This window comes from Neophocaena asiaeorientalis, unplaced genomic scaffold (assembly GCF_003031525.2).
Source record: "Neophocaena asiaeorientalis asiaeorientalis breed wild unplaced genomic scaffold, Neophocaena_asiaeorientalis_V1.1 scaffold469, whole genome shotgun sequence".
Classification (NCBI taxonomy): domain Eukaryota; kingdom Metazoa; phylum Chordata; class Mammalia; order Artiodactyla; family Phocoenidae; genus Neophocaena; species Neophocaena asiaeorientalis.
Genome location: NW_020172691.1, coordinates 1,286,577 through 1,300,525, shown reverse-complemented (window position 1 = coordinate 1,300,525; position 13,949 = coordinate 1,286,577). Strand labels below are relative to the sequence as shown.

At 59.2% G+C, this 13,949-nt stretch overlaps 1 protein-coding gene across 6 annotated transcripts in view; it reads right to left on the bottom strand.

Annotated features, from left to right (window-relative positions):
- SPPL2B (signal peptide peptidase like 2B) overlaps positions 1 to 12,038 on the bottom strand; it is a 36,517-nt gene extending 24,479 nt beyond the window's left edge. Inside the window, exons 1-2 of one of the 6 annotated variants that reach the window (XM_024740094.1) lie at positions 11,834 to 11,937; positions 7,617 to 7,810 (exon numbers count right to left, since the gene is read on the bottom strand). The gene's annotated coding sequence lies outside the window, so the exon portion shown is untranslated. Of the gene's footprint in view, positions 1 to 7,616; positions 8,261 to 11,833 lie in introns of those variants that run through there. The other 5 variants (XM_024740103.1, XM_024740095.1, XM_024740098.1 and 2 more) reach the window with 5 other exon arrangements.
- Between the last annotated feature and the right edge of the window lie 1,911 nt (positions 12,039 to 13,949).

The window sequence follows — 13,949 nt, the reverse complement described above, 5'->3', positions numbered from 1 at the left end:
CCAAAGACCCAGATTCACACCCACTGCGTGTCTTAGAGGAACCCCAAATTAATGTGCCCCAAGCTGATGCTCCCCCTTCCGCCTGCCACCTCCCCAGCTTTCCTCATCCCAGGATCCATCCCCACAAGTCCCCCCGCTTGCCCAGGTTCCAAACCTTGGGGTCACCCTTGACCTCCCCCCACCCCCATGCATCCCATCCGTCAGCAAGTACTGACAGCTCTACTTCAGAACTTATCCCAAAGCTTTTAAGGGACAAATAACACCAATCCAACCTTGGACACCAGAGGAGGAAGGAATATTCCCTGTTCTATGAGGGCAGTGTGAGCAAAACCTGTCAAAAACATTGCAGAAAAAGAAAACCACAGACCAATATCCCTCACGAATACAGATGCAAAGACCCCTCACCAAACATCACCAGATTGGATCCAAAGGATTGCACATCGTGACCACCAGGTGGTCGTGGCCAGGAATGCAATGTTGGTTTAACACTGGAAAATCACCACATCGACAGAATAAAGGAGAAAAAAACCCATGACCATGTCATAGCCGCACTTCCTTGGGACCCTGGGACTTGCCGACTAGGGCCTGCCTCGCACAAGAGGCTAGTGTCAGTTCGAGGCCCCCATTTGACCACACAGAATGGCGGCAGAGGCCCCAACGCCACGTCTGGTCAGCCCCGCGGGCTTTGCCCACACCAGGCCCTTTGCCGGCAGGCCTCTCCCACCCTCTGGGGCCCTCAGAGCTTGTCCTGTGATGTTTGCCTTACAGTCTGGCTTTGGGCCCCTTTTTGTGGCGGGAGCCGCATTTGGGGACTGGCCTCCCCATGCACAGCCCGGGAAAATGCTGACTCAGTAAATAACACCAGCTAACCAACCACTCAAGGCTGTTTACCATGGACGGGGCAGACAGACTTGTGAATCATACAGTCCTGTGTCATCCTCCCAACAACCTCGAGGGACTGGTTGCTATGATTCCCACATTACACATGAGGTTCCTGGGGCTCAGAGAGGTTAGGTCATTAGTCAAGGTCACCCTGAGGGGACCCGGCACAGCCCCAGGGGCCTGGATCCCAAGGCCTCAATCCCTCTGCTCTCTGGCCTGCCAGAAATCCAGGACTCTGCTCCCGTTACAGAGGGAAAGCCACTTGTCTGAAGCCACACCTGAGGCTCCCAGGCCATGTGACCCCTCCCTCCCCTGGCCCCGACCGCCAGTCCTGCACATCTCACCAGAGAACGAAGGAGAGAAGAGCTTTTAATTTTAGAAATAGTTACTGCCACCTAAGGGTTCCTGCTGGCTTTCCCAGGCATGAGGACGCAGAACGGGGAGAGCCATGGCCCTGTGACACTCCCACCCAGAGGGACACACGGGGGTTACGGAAGCCCCCTGGCTGGCAGCCACCTCCAGGCCCCCTGCCCCTGCCACAGCTCCCCCATCTGGAGCCACCCTCTCCTCCCAGGGGGTCTGTCTCCACGGCAACATCCCCATCACAGGTGGTCGTAACCTTGGCGACCAGGTACTGCTGCCCACCACCTGGGAGGCTGGGATCCCTGGACGCATCCCCTTCCCATGTCCCCTCAGCCCCCACGGAGGCATCCCACTGGGGATGCTGGGCCAGGAGAGGCCACCCAGAAGCTGAGCCCACCTCCCTCCCCTTGCTAAATGCAACAGAACGGCAATGACGATGTGTACATTCTAGCCGGTTGCTGAGGACCTACTATGTGCTCATGGGCTCCCTCTTGGCACAGAGAGCAGGTTCATGCTGACCACGGACAGAGAGAAGACAAGACAGTGGTTTCAGGCAGCCGTAGATGCTTCCCTACTCAGACCCCCAGAACCTCCACCTCCGGGGCCAAAACCTACAGCCCTCAACGTCACTGGACTATTGGTTCATTCAGCCAGTCCTTACTGGACGCCTACTCTGTGTCTGCTGGAGCTGCGGCCGAGAAGAAGGCGGGGCCCACGATAAACAGGATGAATCAGTAAATTACACAGTGTCTTAACTGGAGAGAGTGCCGAGGAGGCAGAGAGGGGACAGAAGGAGGCAAAGGGTGGAGCCATGAGTCAGGAAGGGGTGAGCCAGGCTGATGGCTGGGGGAAGGCACTGCAGGCAGAGGGGGACAGCTGTTCAAAGGTCCTGAGGCGGGCAGTGTCCGAGACCTCATCCTGCCCTTCAGCCAGGCTTCCTTCCGGAGCAATGAATGCAAGCTGGGCAGAGCCACTGAGCGCCCTGGTGTCCCCCTGTGGACACCGAGGACAGTGATGTCCCCCTCCATCATTGAGTGGGGTCTCTGCAGCCCTAGAAGACAGATACTGTTTGGGTCCCCATTTTACAGATGTGGAAACTGAGGCTGCAGGGGAGTCTCCCACAGTTCCACAGGCAGGAAGTAGGTTTGAACCCTGACCACCGCATTGGTTACCCCCTTCTCCCTGCAGGACTCATCTCAAGCACCCTCTCCTTGGAAAAGCGTCTCTGACCCCCAGCCTAGGTTGGGTACCGGGTATCATCTGCTGAGTTTTCCGCCACCACCTTTTGTGATAATGTCACAAATCTGCTCCCCCAGGCCCATGGCGAGCCCTCCCCCCCCGGCCACGTCTCCTCCCTCTGGCCCGGTGCTTGACCTGGTACTCAGACCTACTGGCACACAGTAGGAAAGTGCTTGCTTTCCTAGAGCCCTGGGTGGCAGGTATCAGAGCCTCATTTTACAGAGGGAAACAGAAGCTCAGAGCTGGGAAGCGACTGCCCTGAGGTCACACAGCCTCTGCAGCAGTGACTCCTCTATGCGGGCACTGGGCTGTCCGTGGGGATGGGGAACCACAAGGGAGGGGAGCCCACGTCCTCCTCCTGGAACTCTGTTGGCCAGGAAAGGGATCTGCCCCCTTGTCCCATGGGGACCTGGCCTACGGCCTCCTGGGATGCGGTTTCCAGGCCTCCGGCCAACACGACAGTCTGGGAATGGAGCCTGCTCGAATCACAGTTGGCTGAGCTGATGCCAGGCCACCATGGAAGCAGCTGGGAGGGCGCAGCGATCAGGGAAGGCTGGTGGGGATGGGATCATGAGAGGTTACACGCCTAGCCCCCTGGGCAGCCAGGCCCACCTTGAGCCCCTCTCTTGGGACAAATGGTATCTCTGAGCCTCGACTTGTGGATCTGTGAAATGGGAATAGTAAGTGTCCACCTGTAACCACGACCCTGCAGCAAGCACAAGAGGGCCCGTGTTTGGAACGGAGCCCAGCATATAGTAAGTGCTCAGTAATCTCGCTAATTAATCGTGTATTAGCATGACGGTGAAGGGGGGGAGGGTGCCCCCACCCCGTCCTCTGCCCCTGCACCTCCCACGCTGCAGTAATGTCCTGCCTCTCACCCTGGACTCCACAGCGTGAGCTCCCTAAACAGGGCCGATGCTGGGCAGGCTCTGTCCTGGGGGGGTCAGGACACTCCACTCCTGATTCCATTTCTGCCCTGGCTTGCACAATATTCCAACCTGGGAGTCAGGATAGGGACACTTTACCCCAACATTTAGTGATTCTAGGACATCTGCTCCAACAAGACGCCTGTCATCAGATGAGGCAGGCCTCCCTCCTAACTTGAGGTTCCCAAGTTGGGGGTGCCCACGGCTCCCCAAACCACCACAGTAAAAGGGTCATTCTTTCCACAAACGTCCAGCATTGAGCTGCAGCATAAATAAGCGATTACAAACTGGCCAACAAAGGATGCAGGGGAAGGCATTCCAGGCAGAGGGAACAGCGAAGGCCAAGGCCCTGAGACTGGCAGGAGCCAGGCATGTTTGAAAAGGGGCAAGGGGGCCTCACTGGGAAGGAGTGAGGCGGCCGGCGGGAGGAAGGCGTGGGTAGGGAAGATCCAGAAACACACACCGAGTTTAGCCATGAATCTGAGGGCAACAGGGAGCCGTAGTTGGTTCTAGAGGCCAGGGGTTAAGCATCCTCCGGGGCCCATGTGAGGAATGGGCCTGGAGCGCTGGCCGGATCGGAAGAGGCTGGGGCAGGTATCCAGGTGCCGGGTGGCGGAGGCTGGAGTGGGGTCAGCGAGGAGAGGCCAGATCCCAGAGGGTCACAGATGGGGAGCCCTGTGTTCCCTGCACCGCAGCCTCTGCAGGCCCACCAAAGCCATGGCCACAGGGGTGAGCGGCAGGCGCTCCCGGGTCCTGGACGCCCTGCCCTTCCCCCGCCCGCCGCCCTGGCGCCAAGTCCCGGCACCTGCGCGCACGTGTCCTCGCGCCCCGCAGCCCCGCACACCTGCCTGCCCTCGGGTCACCGCGCACCTTTTTTTTTCCCCCGAGCCCCCACCCTCGCCCGGGGACCACTCTCACTGAGCGCCCCTCCCGGGCTCATTGCTCCTCGCCAGGCCCCCAGCGCTCCCCCTGGAAACTTTGAGGGGCCACTCCCCGTGCTGGGGTCCCCCTGTTCCTCCGCTGGGGCGCCGAGGATCAGGGAGGCAGATGGGCTTCTCTCTGGGGCAGTGGGTACGCCTGGGGGGATGCGCCCCCTTCCATGAGGGGAAGGAAGGGGGACTGGCTGGGTCTGGGGGTGGACGACGGTCGGGATGGTAGCGTCACCCCCAAGCCTTCCTGCCCTCCCCTGCAGCGGGGTCTGGTCCAGCCTAGGGGGTGCCGAGCTGCCAGGAAGGAGAAGGAAGCGTTTGGGGTCCACACCAGGACCTGCTGCATCCCTGGGGCTGGGGACAGCTCAGCCGGGTGGGAGGGATTTGGGAGCACAGAGCCGAGCCCCCTGCACTGAAGGCCTGTGTCCAAGCAGCAGCAAGGATGGGGTCGGGGGAGCTTCTCTCCATCCCGTGAGGTTGGGCATGGGTGCCCCCCAGGGCCTCTGGGGCCAGGCCTGGGAGGCCACTGAGCCCCATTCAACAGGTTGGGCGAGGGGGGGGGGGACAGCACCTTATGCCTTGCCTGATCTGGGTGCAGGAAAGGACCCGGTCCTTATTTTTGAGACTGCCTTATGACTGGTTTTTTCAACACGCGCCCCAGGCACTGACAACACAGGCACCCCAGCCCCCCAGTTCTGAGGAATCAGAACTTCTGGGGTTTGTGCCCCAGAACCTGCATTTTTAACAAGCAGTGCCTGGTGAATCCATGTTTGTACAGAGATGGTTGCTGGTGGGGGCATGGGGAGGGGGTGTCTGCTGCAGTATGGCAGCAGCAGAGGGACCATCTGGGGCTCGATGGGGGGACTTTTAGGCACAGCAGGGCTCTGAAACCTGGAGCAACCCAGAAGGGCTCCCTGGAGGAGGTGTGGAGGCTGGGAAGGCTATGGCGTGTGAGTGCCCACAGGTGGAGGACACAGGCTCTCTGTGGATGAGACTGGTGAAACCAGGTGCAGGCAAGCGGGGAGAGGTCTGGGGCCGTCGGGCTGTGGGTATACTGCCTTGCCCATTCCCCGCTGAGCTGGAGTGGCAGCCATCTGAGACAGGATCTGAGCTGGAAGACCCCGTGGGCCCACCCCAGAGGCTTCCCCTGCAGATGCAGCTCCTCCGCTCTACCTGGATGGCGTGGGGAGATGGGAAGGGGACGCCCAACCATGGGACGAGGGCTCACAGTAGGGCTAAAGCCAGCTGTCCTCGGCCTGCTTCTCTGTTCCCCGTCCCAGCTGGTGACTTCCGGCAAAGGACAGCCCCTCTCTGAGCTCCAGTCTTGAGACGGACATCAACACGGGGGGTGATAAATGGAGGTGCGCTGCACCCCTGGCATGGGGCTGCTACGAGATAGATGCTCTGAGACCATGGGGCAGCCATGATCATCCTCACTGGTACCCCAGCAGCTCTGCCTTGCACCTGCTCGGCCTCAGTGGGATCATCTGTAGAATGGAGGTGGCTGCTCCTAGCCAGCCCCGCTCGATGCCTGGGATCCAAAGGTGCCTTGCTGAGTGGGAATTACAAAGCAGATCTTAGGCATCAACTTGATTTCTCTTCCCACAGTGCTGTCATTCTTGGGCTCCCCTGAGTCACCACCTAGTCACCAGGTAGGGAGCCTTTTGGAGAACTCTCCAAGCAGAGCTTGTCCTGGGTGGGCCCGGGAGAGCCGCCCACCACCCCATGTCAATCTGGGCCTCTTAAGAGGGCCGTCCATCCACCCTCCAGTAGGGCTCTGGGATTCAGTGGAAGGGAGCTGGCATCAGACCCGGGTTCAAATGTTGACTCTCAAGCTGAGTGCTGCCAGGAGAGCTGGGGTCCACTCTCACCCTCAGTCTCCTTTTCTCCAAGTGGGTTTCATTATTCTCCCCACTCAGGGCTCGGCTGGGCTAGCGTGCTATACAGTGGGCATTCAAAACGTGGTTCCAGATCTAGAGGCCTCACCTGCAGAGGGCGGTCCACAGCCCCCCTGCACAGGCTGGCAAGGAAAGTGGGTCGGGAGTCCTCCAGCCCCCCGAAGGTTTAACGGGGACTAAAGGCAGCTGGAGGCTAATTAGGGCTTAATGAATTGTCATGGATCAAAGTCCCGGGAGGGCCCGGATCTAGGCCAAAGGATGCACCATTCCTGAGGGGTCGGCAGTGCGTCCCCAAAAGCAGGCCTCAGAGGGCCCGGCGCTGCTTGTGGCTGGGCCCCACCCCCCAAGTCGGTCTAGCCGCTGGAATAGGGAGCGCTTTGAGGAACTGCCAGCCGCACTGCCCTTGCTCCTTCTGGCCCCAGTTGTGGCCCCGGGGACAGAGGGGCTGGCTGCAACCATCTACTCCCCCCGCCCCTGCCCTCCTGGTGGGTTCAGCTGCCGCCTGCAGGAGGGGCCTGGCTCAGCCTTGCTCAAGGGCGTGTTCAGCATCCCCCAGCCTGAGAGGGGTCGGGAGGATGAGTCCCATGTGGCTTTTCGGGGGCAAAAGCTGGCTCAAGATAGAAGGGATGGGAGGGGGAGGGACCCTGGCCAGGACCCCTGGGGCTGGGCTGCCTCTGCTCCAGGGGAGGGGCCCTGGCAACCCCAGCCCCCTCGGCTTAAGAACTTCCTGGTAAATTTGGGTACAGGACAGCTTGGGGCGAAGGGGAGGAGGGGTCTCCATTTCCCAGGTCCTGCCTGGACGGACAGATTTCGGGCTCCTCCCCCGGGGTAGGTCCCTGCACTGCAGTTGAGGCTGATAGCAGACCCTGCGGGGAGCTCGGCCCCCTCCACCTTCCAGCCCGCAGAGCAAGCGCACAGCTCTGGGGAGGCCTCCACCCACCTCCTCTTCAAATCTGCAAAGACCCTGCGTGAGTCTCCTGAGGTTGCTACCACAAATCATCACCACAAACCTAGTGCTGAAACCACACACATTGATTCTCTGACAGTGCTGGGGGTCAGGAGTCCGACTGGGGTCTCACGGGGCTGAGTCTAGGTGTGGGCAGGGCCGGTCCTGCCGGAGGCTCCAGGGCAGCATCGGTTCCCGCCTTTTCCAGCTTCTAGAGGCGCTGCATCCCTGGCTCGCGGCCCCTCCTGCATCCTCACAGCCAGCAGCGCAGCATCTCCCGTCTCTCTCTGCCTCTGACCCTCCCGCCTCCCTCTTATAGGGACCCTGGGATGACAGTGGGCTCCCCGGGGAATCCAGGGTCCTCCCCGTCTCAGGGTGAACTGTTCAGCATCCTTAATTTCATTCCCCCTTTGCCACATAAAGTAACACTCACAGGTTCCAGGGATCAGGTCGTGCACGGGCATCTTTGGATGGGGCGTTGTTCTGCCGACCACGGACCGCCACCTGCCCCGTTTTCTCTCCGTAGCCCTGTCCACACGTGGCCTCTGTTTTACTCCTCCTGTTTATCACCCGTGGATGAGTGGCAGGGATTCAGTCCATGTTGCTGTTTCCCTCAAAGAGCAGCGCCTGGCACACAGAAGGTGCCCATTCAGTGCTTGTTGAATGAATGAACAGATGAGGTGAGGACTTGGCCGAGAGCAGAACAAGGCCTAGGACTCGGGGCGCCCGACCCCAGCCGGCACCCAGTGGAGACTTTTCTGAAGGTGCCCAGGTTATAAAGTATCTTCTCTCTGACTTCTCACCTGCCACTCCGTCAGCCCCGGGAGGCGGCTGTTAGTCACATGAGTCCCTTTTGCAGAAGAGGAAGCTGTGGCTCAGGGCCTTAAAAGTCTCTTCCAGGGCGGTTGGGGGCGGCCTCCGACGGGGACCCCGAAGAGCTCGTCCTGGCGCGGGATTTCGCTGATTCTCTGCTTCATTCGTTGGATTTTTTTTTTTTTTTTTTTTTTTTTTTGCGGTACGCGGGCCTCTCACTGTTGTGGCCTCTCCCGTTGCGGAGCACAGGCTCCGGACGCGCAGGCTCAGCGGCCATGGCTCACGGGCCCAGCCGCTCCGCGGCATGTGGGATCTTCCCGGACCGGGGCACGAACCCGTGTCCCCCGCATCGGCAGGCGGACTCCCAACCACTGCGCCACCAGGGAAGCCCCTCGTTGGATATTCTTGGGCCCTCTGAGCACCCAGCTCTGTGCATGTTGGTGATGGGGGGTAGAAAGAGGACTAATGTGGTCCCCGCCCTTGGGACAGTGCTGTCCAGGCAGGAGACACAAGTTTCCAGCCTCAGATGATGTGGGGTGACAGGGCCAGGACACACAGAGCCAGACACATCTTCAGACTCCAGCTCAGACACGTCCTGCTCCTGCCCCAGATCCCCCCATGACTCCCCCGCACTCTCAGAATCAAGTCCCAACACCTCACTGTGGGTTCAGAGCCCTGCGTGGTTCCACCCTTGCCAACCCCGACCCCCCAGATCCAAACTCAGACGCACCCTGAGCCTCCAGCCGCAACCCCCCTTTCTGTCTTCCGAGCACCAGCCTATTCCCACCCCAGGGCCTTTGCCCCGGTGGATCCCTCCACCCGGAACACCATTTCCCGGCCTTCCACCTGCTCACTCCTGCCCGCCGTTCATGACTCAGCTCAGACAGGCCTTCCCGGCCATGCTGGACAAAGCATCAACCAGATAATAGACCCCCACTTTTCCCAAACGATCTACTTCATGGATGTGTTTGCACGTCTTGCCTGTTTGCCCACCCGACACGACGCTCAGTGAGAGAAGCCAGACACAGAAGGACACACAGGGTGTGATTCCATGGATGGGAAACGTCCAGAACAGGAAGATCCACAGACACAGAGAGTAGGTTGTCAGGGGCTCGGGCAGGGGGTAGGGGGTGAGTGCTCATGGGGACGGGGCTTCTTCTGCGGGTGATGGAATGTTCTGGAATTAGAGGTGACGGCTGCACATATATGTGAAAGTACTAAAAAAAACAAACACTGGCCACTTGAAATGGGAAAAAAATGCCCCGAGGAAGGCCCCGGTGCTGCTGAGCCCCCAGCACCCACGCTTGGCCTACTGGGGGTTCAGAGAGAGAGAGAGAGTCCTGGAGTGTGGCCAGGGCAGCCCTGCCCCGGTGGGATTTGCCCCTCGCTGGGGAGAAGAGATGGGAAGGTTCTCGGCCACCAGCCCCGAGGCTCTGGCTCCTCTGTGTGGAAAATGAGGGGGGGCGGCCCTGGGTGTCCGGGGGGGTCTGGTCTGCAGCACGTTCTGTATGAACAGGGCTCAGTCCACGTGGCGAGGAGTTTTTCCCACATCAACAGTCCCATGGAGACTCAGCCCCAACACGGCTGCACCCGGAGCCCAGGAAGGGCCAGGCTGGCCCCCAGGGCCTCCCCCACCCTTGGCCACAAGCTGCGTGCTCGCTGACCATGGCGTGGGGGGAGGGAGCCTCGCTCTGCCAAGGGCAGCCCCGGGGCCTCACAGTTCTGCCCGGCTGGCACAGGGCAGGCTCCTGGGTCTGCAGAGCTGGCGGAAGTCAGGGTCCCACGAGGATGGGCTCCCACCGCCCCGACCCTGGGAGAACCGTGGGAAGACAGGGTGTGGAGTCCTGGATTCGAGTCTTACATCTGCTTCTCACCTGCTGTGTGGCCCTGGGCAAGTCACTTCCCCTCTCTGGGCCTCTTCTTCCCCATCTATAACACAGGCTGATAATCAGCCTGTCTCCTCCTGGGGCAGCCACTGGATGCCTGCTCTGTGCCCAGCATCCTCTACGACCGACAGCGGGTCTCGCTCGGGTGATCCCGCCCCCCAGGGGACGTGGGCGATGTCTGGGAACGTCTGTGGTTGTCACGACTGGGGGGCTCCTGGCGTCGATGGGGTGGGGGTCAAGGATGCTGCTCCACACCCCCCAGTGCCCAGGATGGCCTCCTACAGAGAATGGTCCAGCCCCGAAAGTCAGCGATGCTGAGGGACCTCACACAGCCCCAGTGCATTCTGAAGGTGGGACGCTGAGTCCTAAAAAAAGCAGGGTGTCTGTTGAACGGTGGGGAGTGAGCTGGAGCCCATGCTGACAGGAAGAGGGTTTGGAGTGGGTTGGTGGTGGCCTGGCGGTGGCAGAGATGCAGAGCACGGTGGATCTGGGACATATTTGGAGGTGGAGCTGACAGCACCTGGTGATGGATTGGCCGGGGGTGTGAATGAGGAGCTGCCAGGGGACGGGTGACGTCGGGACACTGCGGGGCCTCCGGGTGATGTCAGGGATGTGGCTGGTCCCCAGGGCTGGAGCTCAGGAGAGACACAGGGTCAGGAGTCATCAGTGAACAGATGGTATATAGTCCTGGGCGGACAGGGTGGCAGGTCCCTGGGGGTAAAAGGAGTGTCTGGAGGGCAGGTGGTGACCTTGACCGCCCTGTGGGTGTCACTTCCCCCAAGGCCCCTGCCTCAAGGAGGAGGGAAGGGGCAGAGAAGGTGTAGAATCAACATGGACCTGTCCACATGGCCTCATTTTACCACCCAGCATGGCCCCACTGAGTGGCCTTTGCCAGACCTGTCCCTCCCACCCCCCACCTGCCCTTCCCACCACCATTCACAGCTGGCTGGCCTTCTCACCACCTTTCAGGAAATGGACCCGGTGCCCTAAAAACTTAGCAGCAAAAGCAGGACTGGAATCCAGACCCCCACCCTAATCAGGACCTGGGATCCTGGCCTTCTAACCCCACCTCAAGGCCCAGGCCTCCACGAGAGGAAACAGGCCCAGAGAGGGTGACTCACTTGCTCAGGGCACCCAGCCCTCCACCGAGACCACCCTCCCGCGAGCTCTCCCGCTTCCCAGTCCAGCCAACGTCGAGGTAAGTGAATGAACAGGGTTGCTAGAGACAGAGTCAAGTCCCCGCTGCTCCCTCGCCCAGACCAAACCTTTCCACAGTGGAGGGGGAGGCATCAGAAGCTCCAGCCCAGCTGCGAGTCCACACACCCCACACAGAGATGACAGGCCCATGCTGGGGGGAGAGGTTATAGCTCACAGACTGGGTCACAGCTGGAGCAGCCCCCGCTGGGCGCCAAGGACCAGCTATCCTCTCATCCCAGAAGCAGTTACAGCGCGAGTGCTCCGAGGGCGCCCCGGGACTTGCTCCCTTTGACAGGCGAGGTTCAGAGAGGGCGCACTTTTCATTAGAGGTCACACAGCGCGTCAGAACCGAGGTCTCTGCCAGCCTTTCTGCGACTGTGTCACAGTGGCTGTGCCCTGGCCGTGCTGGCCTCTTGTCACTTAAGTACTTCCTTCCTGATACTGTTCTGTGACAACTATTTCTTTTTAAATTCTTTCCAACTTAAAAAAAAAAATTTAAGTTTGTAAAAAGTCCACCTTCCTCTCTCTGCAGCGCCTGACCCCGGACTCTGTGGCTGAATGGCCCAGTCCTGCTGCCTGACCCCCCACCCCGCCCCGCTCGGCTCCCTTTCTCCCTCCCTAAGTCTTTGTATGAATGTCCCTTTCTTGGCAAATTAGATCGTTGCAATCCCCTCAACACCCCCTTCGCCCTTTTCCTGGATTTATTTCTCTCCACTTATGGCCACCTAAGGTGGGAGAGAGTGTATTTACTTACCTCTTTTATTATCTGTGGGCTCCAAGAGAGCTGACCCCTTTGTCTCACGCACTGTGTGTCCTCAGCACGTGGAAAATGCCTGGCACAGTAGTTGTTTGTTGACTGACTGATGGACGGAATCAACGAATGAGAGGAGACCAGTGTTACAGGATCTCTGCAGGTGACGATGAAAACAGGTCCAGCAAAAACAGAGCCGTATTTTGAATTCTAGCTGAATGAACTGCCAGGACCCTCTCCTGCCTCTGTTAAAAAAAAAAAAAAAAAAAGATTAGCGAGTGTTACAGGGTGTAGCACCACCCCACCTCACTCCGAGACTATCCCCTGCCACCTCTGACGTGTAGTGTGAACCTGAGCGGGTGACTTATGTTGCTTTGAGCCTCAGTGTTCCCACCTGTAAAGTGGGCGTGACCCACCCCTGTGAGGTTGTTGTGGGAATTAAATGGGCCGATCCAGGTAGAGCCTTAGCCCAGGGCTGGCCCAGAGCAGAGCCTATAGCAGAGTTTGCCTTTTTTTTTTTTTTTTTTTGCGGTACGCGGGCCTCTCACTGTTGTGGCCTCTCCCATTGCGGAGCACAGGCTCCGGACGCGCAGGCTCAGCGGCCATGGCTCACGGGCCCAGCCGCTCCGTGGCATGTGGGATCCTCCCGGACCGGGGCACGAACCCGTGTCCCCTGCATCAGCAGGCGGACTCTCAACCACTGCGCCACCAGGGAAGCCCCCAGAGTTTGCCATTTTGATGAAGATGATGGTAATGATGAAGATGATGTTTCCAGTCCAGGAAGAAAGACCAGCTTTGAACAGGGTTTAAGGTGCATTTCAGAGAGCCTAGGGGGAGGGGAGGGGTAGTTTAGTGCAGAGTCACCAGGGAAGTGACACTGGGGGCGAGACCCAAATAAAGTCAGGGAGAGAGCCATGAAGGGACAGTGGTCTGGGTCTTGCACAGCCCGTGCAAAGGCCCTGGGGCAGGACCATAGCAGGCATGTTGGAGAAACAGCGAGGAGGCCTGTGGGGCTGGAGCAGAGAGAGCAAGAGCGAGGGGGAGAGAGGGAGGAGGGGAAGGCAAGGAGGGGCTGGGCGCGTGAAATTCTCTCCTGCAGAAGGCACAATGCAGGCAGCTCTGCCCCAACAAGGAGTCTGTTTTGGGGGCTGAACAATACCAGCCATTTCCTTCTTGGGGCAGAGCCAGGGAGGGCCTTGCTCCTCCAAAGCAGACTGCTGATGAGCTGTGCCCCATCCCCAGCTGGGGGACAGTTATCCCTTGACCACAGGGAGCGTCCTGGGCTGGGATGGCGACCTGGGAGTGACCTCAGAGCCCCTTTAACGTAGAAAAGAGACAGCTGAACAGGGAACCATCAATTCTGACTGTCATGTCCCCTCCTGGGACACGGCCTCTCCACATGCTCTCCAGGGCAACTACACGGGAGAGAATGACCTAGAAAAAGAGCCTGGGAAAGGAGTCTGCCTCAGGGAAGGATTATGTTCCCTGCAATGCCCAGGTCGGGATTAAGGACGGTTGCAGTGGGAAGGCACAACCAGAAGCCTCTCACTCCCTCCCTCTGCCTCCCTGCTAGGTTCCCCAGCCGGGGACAGGGAGCTAAGACCTGTGACCTCCTGGAGGCCAGGGGCGCCTCGGTTTCCTCATGATGTGACCACACTCTCCACTACGGCAACTCCCTTCCCGCCACTCACAGTGCTGTCCCGAACGATGCGTGAATTCCCAGGCGTTTCAGGGGCACCTGCGCTTGTGTTTATGTGCCCACCCAAATCAAGAACTGAGTTTGGTGTTTGGTTTTATTTTTCCATGATTGTGCTGTCTGTGACTGTTTGGCAACCTTGATTCCCCCTGGCCTCCTGTGGAACTACACCTCAGCCAGCTTTCCTTGTGGGTACATTTGAATCTCCCAGCGTTCCACGATAACCATAGATTATGGCTTATTTGATCCCCTGTTGGTGGGTGCTAAGGTTAGTTCCATTTGTCCTCCATATAACTAGATCTCAGCTCTCTTTTTCTACTGAGTACACACAGATCTCCTTGATTCCACAGCAGGCACAGACCACAGTTTATTTAACTAATCCCGTATTGATGGACACTTAGGTTAGTTTTGGTATTTTTATTC